This window comes from Castor canadensis, chromosome 16, assembly GCF_047511655.1.
Source record: "Castor canadensis chromosome 16, mCasCan1.hap1v2, whole genome shotgun sequence".
Classification (NCBI taxonomy): domain Eukaryota; kingdom Metazoa; phylum Chordata; class Mammalia; order Rodentia; family Castoridae; genus Castor; species Castor canadensis.
This window is the reverse complement of record NC_133401.1, coordinates 57,559,155-57,574,841: the sequence shown is the minus strand read 5'-3', so window position 1 is coordinate 57,574,841 and position 15,687 is coordinate 57,559,155. Positions and strand designations below refer to the sequence as shown.

Below are 15,687 nucleotides of genomic sequence, written 5' to 3'. Positions count from 1 at the left end.
TTTGTTGTCCTTAGATGAAGCCGTATATATTCTGTAAGGAGGAACTATTCAGCATTCAGGGAATATGTGCAGTGTATTTCCAGGCATCACGATACATGGGTCAATGTGCATCACTGGGTGAAATGAAGGGATTTCAATTCTAATGATTACATCAGGCCCAGTCCCAGGTGGAATACACCTTGCTTGTTTCCTTGCATAAATGTGGCAGTATTTCATCAGTCCATGAACATGGCGGAAATTATATCACAACACATATTTTTCTTAGCGTGATCCTTTTTGAAGTGCTGATATTGTCCCCTCAGTAGCATAACACCTGGACTTTCAGCCATTGCGTGTAACATTCCCCATGCAATGAATATGGATAGATTTTGTTTTATTTTGTGTGTCTGTGTGTGCAACATTTCTAGTTTGCAAATGTAGTAATTTCTTTGCTCATTCAAGTAAGTTCTCCTAGGACAAACGATTTTACACGCATTGTGTATACCTACTGTTTAGTCATGCATAAGACCCCTTCAATCAAACTCTTTCTTTTCCACTGTGGAAATTGATAGCATGCACCAGGCTGTGCACCAGGGTGTGCTGGTGTTGAGTGACTTGTGATTTTGCTAAACGTTACCATTCAGTACATACGAGCAAAGAAATTCCTTCACTCGATAACTGTTAGGATATCAACACTTTGTTTCTGTGTGTGTGTGTGTGTGTTTGATTGTGTGATTGTCATCTTTCTCTTTCAGTTTGCCTCACTGATTTGTATAAATTAGCTTACTTCCTGATGTCAGTTTGAGGAAAAGCCTTGAGTTACCCTGCCATTAGTCTTCAGTTCCATGAATGAAATGTGTCGTGGTCTGTCACTGAGAACCTTTGCAGAAATGAATGTCCTTCCCAAGTGTTCCATGGTATTCCATAGTTTTGGTGTTCCTGAAAGCTGCCATTCACTAGAGAAAGTGTACCAATTTCACTGACTAGGAAATACTTGCCATTCTTTGACTATCTCCTGTGTGAGCAGTGCATTTCTCGGATGAAAGTGAATTAATTTCTCTGTCCACATCAAGTGAAATCCTGTGGTCACGTTCAGGCTCTTGGCAGCCAGTGTGTGCGTTTGCATGTTTTGATGAAGTTAGTAACGCAAAAGCCCGGGATACCAACATCCTGGTTAGCAGTGTGGTACACTTTGTGTCCACATAGGGGAATAACCTCAGGTGATGGGAGATGTTGTTCTGAGAAGAAAGTTGCCTCATGGAATGTGAAAGGAGTTTTCCTGGCCGATGGAAGTGCAAAGGGCTTGAGGCGATTTTCTAGTCACCACAACAAAACACATCTTGTCATCCAAAATGTGGGTTCCAGATTGGGAGTTCTTGGAAACAGGAGAGTAATGTCATCCCTATGCCACGTAGAGGAGGCGGAGGTGGGAATATGGAGCAGTAAAGCCATGCTGAGATGCAAACATCTTTCCAGGACCCTAACACACAAGTGGCTGTTGACTGGAGGGGAGGGTCTTAAGGGGAGTGCTTACGGACTCCGGCCAATCAGGAAAGACTTGGGTGTGATGTCACAGTGGGCTCACAGCCCTTGGACTTGGAGAGTCCTGAGGCAGCTGCTACCTGTCCTGTTGCTATGGCTGCCCAGCCAGCCAAGAGGAGAAAGGCAGGTGCCCCTGTATGGTGAGGAAGATTTCTCAGTGAAGTGTGGCATAGGGAAATGGGAGGGAGGCCGAACAGGATATCCATGAACTGAGCCCATGGGATTGGGGGAATCTATTCTTCACTGCTAGCCAAATCATCCATATCCCACGATTTTAAATGTTCACAGGCCTGTGTGCCACCTGCGGTGGGTCTCCCTTTGCAGAACAGGGCGCCTTCGATCTCACTGTAATACACAAGCTGCCTGGTTTTCAGGGTCCCAACCGACCACGTGATCTTAGGGTGTAGTGCTAGTGGACTGGCAAGGGAAGAATGAGTTTACATGGTGGCCCAGGCACCTGTTGATCTGACAGAAATTCTTCTGTTCCCTGCAGGGTACACTAATCCATGGGCAAGGAATCTTGGAAGAAATTAACCTGATTCTCCAGTGTTTCCTAGTATTCAATAAGGATCGCTACTGCTGAAAGGTACTTTTGTTACATGAAGGTGCAGACATTCTCTGAGTCCAGAATGTTTGCTATTCAAGGAGCCATGAGTGTGTATGTGTGTGTGTGTGTGTGTGTGTGTGTGTATGTGTATTTGTGTGCTCCTGTGCATGTGTGTGTGTGTGTGTGTTTGTGGGAGCCTTTGCACAGAGGGTAGATAGTATAATATTTCTTTTGTCAGTTTCTGGGAGATACTCTTTTTCAAAAAATGGCAGTCCTGATTGTTTCCTAGAAGGTAATAATTTTGGAGAGATCAAACTTTGTTGTCCTTAGATGAAGCCGTATATATTCTGTAAGGAGGAACTATTCAGCATTCAGGGAATATGTGCAGTGTATGTCCAGGCATCATGATACATGGGTCAATGTGCATCACTGGGTGAAATGAAGGGATTTCAATTCTAGTGATTACTTAAGGCCCAGTCCCAGGTGGAATGCACCTTGCTTGTTTCCTTGCATAAATGTGGCAGTATTTCATCCGTCCATGAACATGGCGGAAATTATATCACCTCACATATTTTTCTTACCGTGATCCTTTTTGAAGTGCTGATATTGTCCCCTCAGTAGCATAACACCTGGACTTTCAGCCATTGCGTGTAACATTCCCCATGCAATGAATATGGATAGATTTTGTTTTATTTTGTGTGTCTGTGTCTGCAACATTTCTAGTTTGCAAATGTAGTAATTTCTTTGCTCATTCAAGTAAGTTCTCCTAGGACAAACGATTTTACACGCATTGTGTATACCTACTGTTTAGGCATGCATAAGACCCCTTCAATCAAACTCTTTCTTTTAAACTGTGGAAATTGATAGCATGCACCAGGCTGTGCACCAGGGTGTGCTGGTGTTGAGTGACTTGTGATTTTGCTAAACGTTACCACTCAGTACATACGAGCAAATAAATTCCTTCACTCGATATCTATTAGGATATCAACACTTTGTCTCTGTGTGTGTGTTTGTTTGATTGTGTGATTGTCATCTTTCTCTTTCAGTTTGCCTCACTGATTTGTATAAATTAGCTTACTTCCTGATGTCAGTTTGAGGAAAAGCCTTGAGTTACCCTGCCATTAGTCTTCAGTTCCATGAATGAAAGGTGTCGTGGTCTGTCACTGAGAACCTTTGTGGAAATGAATGTCCTTCCCAAGTGTTCCATGGTATTCCATAGTTTTGGTGTTCCTGAAAGCTCCCATTCACTAGAGAAAGTGTACCAATTTCACTGACTAGGAAATACTTGCCATTCTTTGACTATCTCCTGTGTGAGCAGTGCATTTCTCGGATGAAAGTGAATTAATTTCTCTGTCCACATCAAGTGAAATCCTGTGGTCACGTTCAGGCTCTTGGCAGCCAGTGTGTGCGTTTGCATGTTTTGATGAAGTTAGTAACGCAAAAGCCCGGGATACCAACATCCTGGTTAGCAGTGTGGTACACTTTGTGTCCACATAGGGGAATAACCTCAGGTGATGGGAGATGTTCTTCTGAGAAGAAAGTTGCCTCATGGAATGTGAAAGGAGTTTTCCTGGCCGATGGAAGTGCAAAGGGCTTGAGGCGATTTTCTACTCACCAAAACAAAACACATCTTGTCATCCAAAATGTGGGTTCCAGATTGGGAGTTCTTGGAAACAGGAGAGAAATGTCATCCCTATGCCACGTAGAGGAGGCGGAGGTGGGAATATGGAGCAGTAAAGCCATGCTGAGATGCAAACATCTTTCCAGGACCCTAACACACAAGTGGCTGTTGACTGGAGGGGAGGGTCTTAAGGGGAGTGCTTACGGACTCCGGCCAATCAGGAAAGACTTGGGTGTGATGTCACAGTGGGCTCACAGCCCTTGGACTTGGAGAGTCCTGAGGCAGCTGCTACCTGTCCTGTTGCTATGGCTGCCCAGCCAGCCAAGAGGAGAAAGGCAGGTGCCCCTGTATGGTGAGGAAGATTTCTCAGTGAAGTGTGGCATAGGGAAATGGGAGGGAGGCCGAACAGGATATCCATGAACTGAGCCCATGGGATTGGGGAATCTATTCTTCACTGCTAGCCAAATCATCCATATCCCACGATTTTGAATGTTCACAGGCCTGTGTGCCACCTGCGGTGGGTCTCCCTTTGCAGAACAGGGCGCCTTCGATCTCACTGTGATACACAAGCTGCCTGGTTTTCAGGGTCCCAACCGACCACGTGATCTTAGGGTGTAGTGCTAGCGGACTGGCAAGGGAAGAATGAGTTTACATGGTGGCCCAGGCACCTGTTGATCTGACAGAAATTCTTCCGTGCCCTGCAGGGTACACTAAACCATGGGCTAGGAATCTTGGAAGAAGTTAACCTGATTCTCCAGTGTTTCCTAGTATTCAATAAGGATCGCTACTGCTGAAAGGTACTTTTGTTACATTAAGGTGCTGACATTCTCTGAGTCCAGAATGTTTGCTATTCAAAGAGCCATGAGTGTGTATGTGTGTGTATGTGTGTGTGTGTGTGTTTGTATGTGTATTTGTGTGCTTCTGTGCATGTGTGTGTTTGTGTGTTTGTGGGAGCCTTTGCACAGAGGGTAGATAGTATAATATTTCTTTTGTCAGTTTCTGGGAGATACTCTTTTTCAAAAAATGGCAGTCCTGATTGTTTCCTAGAAGGTAATAATTTTGGAGACATCAAACTTTGTTGTCCTTAGATCAAGCCGTATATATTCTGTAGGGAGGAACTATTCAGCATTCAGGGAATATGTGCAGTGTATGTCCAGGCATCATGATACATGGGTGAATGTGCATCACTGGGTGAAATGAAGGGATTTCAATTCAAGTTGAATTGAAATCTGGCCCAGTCCCTGGTGGAATACACCTTGCTTGTTTCCTTGCATAAATGTGGCAGTATTTCATCCATCCATGAACATGGCGGAAATTGTATCACCTCACATATTTTTCTTAGCGTGATCCTTTTTGAAGTGCTGATATTGTCCCCTCAGTAGCATAACACCTGGACTTTCAGCCATTGAGTGTAAGATTTCCCATGCAATGGATATGGATAGATTTTGTTTTATTTTGTGTGTCTGTGTGTGCAACATTTCTAGTTTGCAAATGTAGGAATTTCTTTGCTCATTCAAGTAAGTTCTCCTAGGACAAACGATTTTACACGCATTGTGTATACCTACTGTTTAGGCATGCATAAGACCCCTTCAATCAAACTCTTTCTTTTAAACTGTGGAAATTGGTAGCATGCGCCACGCTGTGCACCAGGGTGTGCTGGTGTTGAGTGACTTGTGATTTTGCTAAACGTTACCATTCAGTACATACGAGCAAAGAAATTCCTTCACTCGATAACTATTAGGATATCAACACTTTGTCTCTCTGTGTGTGTGTGTGTGTGTTTGATTGTGTGATTGTCATCTTTCTCTTTCAGTTTGCCTCACTGATTTGTATAAATTAGCTTACTTCCTGATGTCAGTTTGAGGAAAAGCCTTGAGTTACCCTGCCATTAGTCTTCAGTTCCATGAATGAAAGGTGTCGTGGTCTGTCACTGAGAACCTTTGCAGAAATGAATGTCCTTCCCAAGTGTTCCATGGTATTCCATAGTTTTGGTGTTCCTGAAAGCTGCCATTCACTAGAGAAAGTGTACCAATTTCACTGACTAGGAAATACTTGCCATTCTTTGACTATCTCCTGTGTGAGCTGTGCATTTCTCGGATGAAAGTGAATTAATTTCTCTGTCCACATCAAGGGAAATCCTGTGGTCACGATCAGGCTCTTGTCAGCCAGTGTGTGCGTTTGCCTGTTTTGATGAAGTTAGTAACGCAAAAGCCCGGGATACCAACATCCTGGTTAGCAGTGTGGTACACTTTGTGTCCACATAGGGGAATAACCTCAGGTGATGGGAGATGTTGTTCTGAGAAGAAAGTTGCCTCATGGAATGTGAAAGGAGTTTTCCTGGCCGACGGAAGTGCAAAGGGCTTGAGGCGATTTTCTACTCACCACAAAAAAACACATCTTGTCATCCAAAATGTGGGTTCCAGATTGGGAGTTCTTGGAAACCGGAGAGAAATGTCATCCCTATGCCACGTAGAGGAGGCAGAGGTGTTAATATGGAGCAGTAAAGCCATGCTGAGATGCAAACATCTTTCCAGGACCCTAACACACAAGTGGCTGTTGACTGGAGGGGGAGGGTCTTAAGGGGAGTGCTTACGGACTCCGGCCAATCAGGAAAGACTTGGGTGTGATGTCACAGTGGGCTCACAGCCCTTGGACTTGGAGAGTCCTGAGACAGCTCCTACCTGTCCTGTTGCTATGGCTGCCCAGCCAGCCAAGAGTAGAAAGGCAGGTGCCCCTGTATGGTGAAGAAGATTTCTCAGTGAAGTGTGGCATAGGGAAATGGGAGGGAGGCCGAACAGGATATCCATGAACTGAGCCCATGGGATTGGGGGAATCTATTCTTCACTGCTAGCCAAATCATCCATATCCCACGATTTTGAATGTTCACAGGCCTGTGTGCCACCTGCGGTGGGTCTCCCTTTGCAGAACAGGGCGCCTTCGATCTCAGTGTGATACACAAGCTGCCTGGTTTTCAGGGTCCCAACCGACCACGTGATCTTAGGGTGTAGTGCTAGTGGACTGGCAAGGGAAGAATGAGTTTACATGGTGGCCCAGGCACCTGTTGATCTGACAGAAATTCTTCTGTGCCCTGCAGGGTACACTAAACCATGGGCAAGGAATCTTGGAAGAAATTAACCTGATTCTCCACTGTTTCCTAGTATTCAATAAGGATCGCTACTGCTGAAAGGTACTTTTGTTACATGAAGGTGCAGACATTCTCTGAGTCCAGAATGTTTGCTATTCAAGGAGCCATGAGTGTGTATGTGTGTGTGTGTGTGTGTGTGTGTATGTGTATTTGTGTGCTTCTGTGCATGTGTGTGTGTGTGTGTGTGTTTGTGGGAGCCTTTGCACAGAGGGTAGATAGTATAATATTTCTTTTGTCAGTTTCTGGGAGATACTCTTTTTCAAAAAATGGCAGTCATGATTGTTTCCTAGAAGTTAATAATTTTGGAGAGATCAAACTTTGTTGTCCTTAGATCAAGCCGTATATATTCTGTAAGGAGGAACTATTCATCATTCAGGGAATATGTGCAGTGTATGTCCAGGCATCATGATACATGGGTGAATGTGCATCACTGGGTGAAATGAAGGGATTTCAATTCAAGTTGAATTGAAATCAGGCCCATTCCCTGGTGGAATACACCTTGCTTGTTTCCTTGCATAAATGTGGCAGTATTTCATCCATTAATGAACATGGCGGAAATTGTATCACCTCACATATTTTTCTTAGCATGATCCTTTTTGAAGTGCTGATATTGTCCCCTCAGTAACATAACACCTGGACTTTCAGCCATTGCGTGTAAGATTCCCCATGCAATGGATATGGATAGATTTTGTTTTATTTTGTGTGTCTGTGTGTGCAACATTTCTAGTTTGCAAATGTAGTAATTTCTTTGCTCATTCAAGTAAGTTCTCCTAGGACAAACGATTTTACACGCATTGTGTATACCTACTGTTTAGGCATGCATAAGAAACCCTTCAATCAAACTCTTTCTTTTCCACTGTGAAAATTGATAGCATGCAGCAGGCTGTGCACCAGGGTGTGCTGGTGTTGAGTGACTTGTGATTTTGCTAAACGTTACCATTCAGTACATACGAGCAAAGAAATTCCTTCACTCGATAACTATTAGGATATCAACACTTTGTCTCTGTGTGTGTGTGTGTGTGTGTGTGTGTTTGATTGTGTGATTGTTATCTTTGTCTTTCAGTTTGCCTCACTGATTTGTATAAATTAGCTTACTTCCTGATGTCAGTTTGAGGAAAAGCCTTGAGTTACACTGCCATTAGTCTTCAGTTCCATGAATGAAAGGTGTCGTGGTCTGTCACTGAGAACCTTTGCAGAAATGAATGTCCTTCCCAAGTGTTCCATGGTATTCCATAGTTTTGGTGTTCCTGAAAGCTGCCATTCACTAGAGAAAGTGTACCAATTTCACTGACTAGGAAATACTTGCCATTCTTTGACTATCTCCTGTGTGAGCAGTGCATTTCTCGGATGAAAGTGAATTAATTTCTCTGTCCACATCAAGTGAAATCCTGTGGTCACGATCAGGCTCTTGGCAGCCAGTGTGTGCGTTTGCATGTTTTGATGAAGTTAGTAACGCAAAAGCCCGGGATACCAACATCCTGGTTAGCAGTGTGGTACACTTTGTGTCCACATAGGGGAATAACCTCAGGTGATGGGAGATGTTGTTCTGAGAAGAAAGTTGCCTCATGGAATGTGAAAGGAGTTTTCCTGGCCGATGGAAGTGCAAAGGGCTTGAAGCGATTTTCTACTCACCACAAAAAAACACATCTTGTCATCCAAAATGTGGGTTCCAGATTGGGAGTTCTTGGAAACAGGAGAGAAATGTCATCCCTATGCCACGTAGAGGAGGCAGAGGTGGGAATGTGGAGCAGTAAAGCCATGCTGAGATGCAAACATCTTTCCAGGACCCTAACACACAAGTGGCTGTTGACTGGAGGGGTAGGGTTAAGGGGAGTGCCTCGGACTCCGGCCAATCAGGATAGACTTGGGTGTGATGTCACAGTGGGCTCACAGCCCTTGGACTTGGAGAGTCCTGAGGCAGCTGCTACCTGTCCTGTTGCTATGGCTGCCCAGCCAGCCAAGAGGAGAAAGGCAGGTGCCCCTGTATGGTGAGGAAGATTTCTCAGTGAAGTGTGGCATAGGGAAATGGGAGGGAGGCCGAACAGGATATCCATGAACTGAGCCCATGGGATTGGGGAATCTATTTTTCACTGCTAGCCAAATCATCCATATCCCACGATTTTGAATGTTCACAGGCCTGTGTGCCACCTGCGGTGGGTCTCCCTTTGCAGAACAGGGTGCCTTCGATCTCACTGTGATACACAAGCTGCCTGGTTTTCAGGGTCCCAACCGACCACGTGATCTTAGGGTGTAGAGCTAGCGGACTGGCAAGGGAAGAATGAGTTTACATGGTGGCCCAGGCACCTTTTGATCTGACAGAAATTCTTCCGTGCCCTGCAGGGTACACTAAACCATGGGCAAGGAATCTTTGAAGAAGTTAACCTGATTCTCCAGTGTTTCCTAGTATTCAATAAGGATCGCTACTGCTGAAAGGTACTTTTGTTACATGAAGGTGCAGACATTCTCTGAGTCCAGAATGTTTGCTATTCAAGGAGCCATGAGTGTGTATGTGTGTGTGTGTGTGTGTGTGTGTGTATGTGTATGTGTATTTGTGTGCTTCTGTGCATGTGTGTGTGTGTGTGTGTTTGTGGGAGCCTTTGCACAGAGGGTAGATAGTATAATATTTCTTTTGTCAGTTTCTGGGAGATACTCTTTTTCAAAAAATGGCAGTCCTGATTGTTTCCTAGAAGTTAATAATTTTGGAGAGATCAAACTTTGTTGTCCTTAGATCAAGCCGTATATATTCTGTAAGGAGGAACTATTCAGCATTCAGGGAATATGTGCAGTGTATGTCCAGGCATCATGATACATGGGTGAATGTGCATCACTGGGTGAAATGAAGGGATTTCAATTCAAGTTGAATTGAAATCAGGCCCAGTCCCTGGTGGAATACACCTTGCTTGTTTCCTTGCATAAATGTGGCAGTATTTCATCCATCCATGAACATGGCGGAAATTGTATCACCTCACATATTTTTCTAGCGTGATCCTTTTTGAAGTGCTGATATTGTCCCCTCAGTAACATAACACCTGGACTTTCAGCCATTGCGTGCAAGATTCCCCATGCAATGGATATGGATAGATTTTGTTTTATTTTGTGTGTCTGTGTGTGCAACATTTCTAGTTTGCAAATGTAGGAATTTCTTTGCTCATTCAAGTAAGTTCTCCTAGGACAAACGATTTTACACGCATTGTGTATACCTACTGTTTAGGCATGCATAAGACCCCTTCAATCAAACTCTTTCTTTTACACTGTGGAAATTGATAGCATGCACCACGCTGTGCACCAGGGTGTGCTGCTGTTGAGTGACTTGTGATTTTGCTAAACGTTACCATTCAGTACATACGAGCAAAGAAATTCCTTCACTCGATAACTATTAGGATATCAACACTTTGTCTCTGTGTGTGTGTGTGTGTGTGTGTGTGTGTTTGATTGTGTGATTGTCATCTTTCTCTTTCAGTTTGCCTCACTGATTTGTATAAATTAGCTTACTTCCTGATGTCAGTTTGAGGAAAAGCCTTGAGTTACCCTGCCATTAGTCTTCAGTTCCATGAATGAAAGGTGTCGTGGTCTGTCACTGAGAACCTTTGCAGAAATGAATGTCCTTCCCAAGTGTTCCATGGTATTCCATAGTTTTGGTGTTCCTGAAAGCTGCCATTCACTAGAGAAAGTGTACCAATTTCACTGACTAGGAAATACTTGCCATTCTTTGACTGTCTCCTGTGTGAGCTGTGCATTTCTCGGATGAAAGTGAATTAATTTCTCTGTCCACATCAAGGGAAATCCTGTGGTCACGATCAGGCTCTTGTCAGCCAGTGTGTGCGTTTGCCTGTTTTGATGAAGTTAGTAACGCAAAAGCCCGGGATACCAACATCCTGGTTAGCAGTGTGGTACACTTTGTGTCCACATAGGGGAATAACCTCAGGTGATGGGAGATGTTGTTCTGAGAAGAAAGTTGCCTCATGGAATGTGAAAGGAGTTTTCCTGGCCGACGGAAGTGCAAAGGGCTTGAGGCGATTTTCTACTCACCACAAAAAAACACATCTTGTCATCCAAAATGTGGGTTCCAGATTGGGAGTTCTTGGAAACCGGAGAGAAATGTCATCCCTATGCCACGTAGAGGAGGCAGAGGTGGGAATATGGAGCAGTAAAGCCATGCTGAGATGCAAACATCTTTCCAGGACCCTAACACACAAGTGGCTGTTGACTGGAGGGGGAGGGTCTTAAGGGGAGTGCTTACGGACTCCGGCCAATCAGGAAAGACTTGGGTGTGATGTCACAGTGGGCTCACAGCCCTTGGACTTGGAGAGTCCTGAGGCAGCTCCTACCTGTCCTGTTGCTATGGCTGCCCAGCCAGCCAAGAGTAGAAAGGCAGGTGCCCCTGTATGGTGAAGAAGATTTCTCAGTGAAGTGTGGCATAGGGAAATGGGAGGGAGGCCGAACAGGATATCCATGAACTGAGCCCATGGGATTGGGGGAATCTATTCTTCACTGCTAGCCAAATCATCCATATCCCACGATTTTGAATGTTCACAGGCCTGTGTGTCACCTGCGGTGGGTCTCCCTTTGCAGAACAGGGCGCCTTCGATCTCAGTGTGATACACAAGCTGCCTGGTTTTCAGGGTCCCAACCGACCACGTGATCTTAGGGTGTAGTGCTAGTGGACTGGCAAGGGAAGAATGAGTTTACATGGTGGCCCAGGCACCTGTTGATCTGACAGAAATTCTTCTGTGCCCTGCAGGGTACACTAAACCATGGGCAAGGAATCTTGGAAGAAATTAACCTGATTCTCCACTGTTTCCTAGTATTCAATAAGGATCGCTACTGCTGAAAGGTACTTTTGTTACATGAAGGTGCAGACATTCTCTGAGTCCAGAATGTTTGCTATTCAAGGAGCCATGAGTGTGTATGTGTGTGTGTGTGTGTGTGTGTGTATGTGTATTTGTGTGCTTCTGTGCATGTGTGTGTGTGTGTGTGTGTTTGTGGGAGCCTTTCCACAGAGGGTAGATAGTATAATATTTCTTTTGTCATTTCTGGGAGATACTCTTTTTCAAAAAATGGCAGTCATGATTGTTTCCTAGAAGTTAATAATTTTGGAGAGATCAAACTTTGTTGTCCTTAGATCAAGCCGTATATATTCTGTAAGGAGGAACTATTCAGCATTCAGGTAATATGTGCAGTGTATGTCCAGGCATCACGATACATGGGTCAATGTGCATCACTGGGTGAAATGAAGGGATTTCAATTCAAGTTGAATTGAAATCAGGCCCAGTCCCTGGTGGAATACACCTTGCTTGTTTCCTTGCATAAATGTGGCAGTATTTCATCCATTAATGAACATGGCGGAAATTGTATCACCTCACATATTTTTCTTAGCATGATCCTTTTTGAAGTGCTGATATTGTCCCCTCAGTAACATAACACCTGGACTTTCAGCCATTGCGTGTAAGATTCCCCATGCAATGGATATGGATAGATTTTGTTTTATTTTGTGTGTCTGTGTGTGCAACATTTCTAGTTTGCAAATGTAGGAATTTCTTTGCTCATTCAAGTAAGTTCTCCTAGGACAAACGATTTTACACGCATTGTGTATACCTACTGTTTAGGCATGCATAAGACCCCTTCAATCAAACTCTTTCTTTTCCACTGTGAAAATTGATAGCATGCAGCAGGCTGTGCACCAGGGTGTGCTGGTGTTGAGTGACTTGTGATTTTGCTAAACGTTACCATTCAGTACATACGAGCAAAGAAATTCCTTCACTCGATAACTATTAGGATATCAACACTTTGTCTCTGTGTGTGTGTGTGTGTGTGTGTGTGTGTTTGATTGTGTGATTGTTATCTTTGTCTTTCAGTTTGCCTCACTGATTTGTATAAATTAGCTTACTTCCTGATGTCAGTTTGAGGAAAAGCCTTGAGTTACACTGCCATTAGTCTTCAGTTCCATGAATGAAAGGTGTCGTGGTCTGTCACTGAGAACCTTTGCAGAAATGAATGTCCTTCCCAAGTGTTCCATGGTATTCCATAGTTTTGGTGTTCCTGAAAGCTGCCATTCACTAGAGAAAGTGTACCAATTTCACTGACTAGGAAATACTTGGCATTCTTTGACTATCTCCTGTGTGAGCAGTGCATTTCTCGGATGAAAGTGAATTAATTTCTCTGTCCACATCAAGTGAAATCCTGTGGTCACGATCAGGCTCTTGGCAGCCAGTGTGTGCGTTTGCATGTTTTGATGAAGTTAGTAACGCAAAAGCCCGGGATACCAACATCCTGGTTAGCAGTGTGGTACACTTTGTGTCCACATAGGGGAATAACCTCAGGTGATGGGAGATGTTGTTCTGAGAAGAAAGTTGCCTCATGGAATGTGAAAGGAGTTTTCCTGGCCGATGGAAGTGCAAAGGGCTTGAAGCGATTTTCTACTCACCACAAAAAAACACATCTTGTCATCCAAAATGTGGGTTCCAGATTGGGAGTTCTTGGAAACAGGAGAGAAATGTCATCCCTATGCCACGTAGAGGAGGCAGAGGTGGGAATGTGGAGCAGTAAAGCCATGCTGAGATGCAAACATCTTTCCAGGACCCTAACACACAAGTGGCTGTTGACTGGAGGGGTAGGGTTAAGGGGAGTGCCTCGGACTCCGGCCAATCAGGATAGACTTGGGTGTGATGTCACAGTGGGCTCACAGCCCTTGGACTTGGAGAGTCCTGAGGCAGCTGCTACCTGTCCTGTTGCTATGGCTGCCCAGCCAGACAAGAGGAGAAAGGCAGGTGCCACTGTATGGTGAGGAAGATTTCTCAGTGAAGTGTGGCATAGGGAAATGGGAGGGAGGCCGAACAGGATATCCATGAACTGAGCCCATGGAATTGGGGAATCTATTTTTCACTGCTACCCAAATCATCCATATCCCACGATTTTGAATGTTCACAGGCCTGTGTGCCACCTGCGGTGGGTCTCCCTTTGCAGAACAGGGCGCCTTCGATCTCACTGTGATACACAAGCTGCCTGGTTTTCAGGGTCCCAACCGACCACGTGATCTTAGGGTGTAGAGCTAGCGGACTGGCAAGGGAAGAATGAGTTTACATGGTGGCCCAGGCACCTGTTGATCTGACAGAAATTCTTCCGTGCCCTGCAGGGTACACTAAACCATGGGCAAGGAATCTTTGAAGAAGTTAACCTGATTCTCCAGTGTTTCCTAGTATTCAATAAGGATCGCTACTGCTGAAAGGTACTTTTGTTACATTAAGGTGCTGACATTCTCTGATTCCAGAATGTTTGCTATTCAAGGATCCATGAGTGTGTATGTGTGTGTATGTGTGTGTGTGTGTGTGTATGTGTATTTGTGTGCTTCTGTGCATGTGTGTGTTTGTGTGTTTGTGGGAGACTTTGCACAGAGGGTAGATAGTATAATATTTCTTTGGTCAGTTTCTGGGAGATACACTTTTTCAAAAAATGGCAGTCCTGATTGTTTCCTAGAAGGTAATAATTTTGGAGAGATCAAACTTTGTTGTCCTTAGATCAAGCCGTATATATTCTGTAAGGAGGAACTATTCAGCATTCAGGGAATGTGTGCAGTGTATGTCCAGGCATCATGATACATGGGTCAATGTGCATCACTGGGTGAAATGAAGGGATTTCAATTCAAGTTGAATTGAAATCAGGCCCAGTCCCTGGTGGAATACACCTTGCTTGTTTCCTTGCATAAATGTGGCAGTATTTCATCCATCCATGAACATGGCGGAAATTGTATCACCTCACATATTTTTCTAGCGTGATCCTTTTTGAAGTGCTGATATTGTCCCCTCAGTAACATAACACCTGGACTTTCAGCCATTGCGTGCAAGATTCCCCATGCAATGGATATGCATAGATTTTGTTTTATTTTGTGTGTCTGTGTGTGCAACATTTCTAGTTTGCAAATGTAGGAATTTCTTTGCTCATTCAAGTAAGTTCTCCTAGGACAAACGATTTTACACGCATTGTGTATACCTACTGTTTAGGCATGCATAAGACCCCTTCAATCAAACTCTTTCTTTTACACTGTGGAAATTGATAGCATGCACCACGCTGTGCACCAGGGTGTGCTGCTGTTGAGTGACTTGTGATTTTGCTAAACGTTACCATTCAGTACATACGAGCAAAGAAATTCCTTCACTCGATAACTATTAGGATATCAACACTTTGTCTCTGTGTGTGTGTGTGTGTGTGTGTGTGTGTGTTTTATTGTGTGATTGTCATCTTTCTCTTTCAGTTTGCCTCACTGATTTGTATAAATTAGCTTACTTCCTGATGTCAGTTTGAGGAAAAGCCTTGAGTTACCCTGCCATTAGTCTTCAGTTCCATGAATGAAAGGTGTCGTGGTCTGTCACTGAGAACCTTTGCAGAAATGAATGTCCTTCCCAAGTGTTCCATGGTATTCCATAGTTTTGGTGTTCCTGAAAGCTGCCATTCACTAGAGAAAGTGTACCAATTTCACTGACTAGGAAATACTTGCCATTCTTTGACTATCTCCTGTGTGAGCTGTGCATTTCTCGGATGAAAGTGAATTAATTTCTCTGTCCACATCAAGGGAAATCCTGTGGTCACGATCAGGCTCTTGTCAGCCAGTGTGTGCGTTTGCCTGTTTTGATGAAGTTAGTAACGCAAAAGCCCGGGATACCAACATCCTGGTTAGCAGTGTGGTACACTTTGTGTCCACATAGGGGAATAACCTCAGGTGATGGGAGATGTTGTTCTGAGAAGAAAGTTGCCTCATGGAATGTGAAAGGAGTTTTCCTGGCCGACGGAAGTGCAAAGGGCTTGAGGCGATTTTCTACTCACCACAAAAAAACACATCTTGTCATCCAAAATGTGGGT

General features: G+C 44.2%; 1 long non-coding RNA gene across 1 annotated transcript; it reads left to right on the top strand.

Annotated features, from left to right (window-relative positions):
- Window positions 1-6,413: 6,413 nt before the first annotated feature.
- Window positions 6,414-14,666, top strand: LOC141418128 (uncharacterized). Its single transcript, XR_012442781.1, has 3 exons — window positions 6,414-6,876; window positions 11,576-11,668; window positions 13,967-14,666. It is a non-coding gene; the product is annotated as an uncharacterized lncRNA (long non-coding RNA).
- Window positions 14,667-15,687: the final 1,021 nt, after the last annotated feature.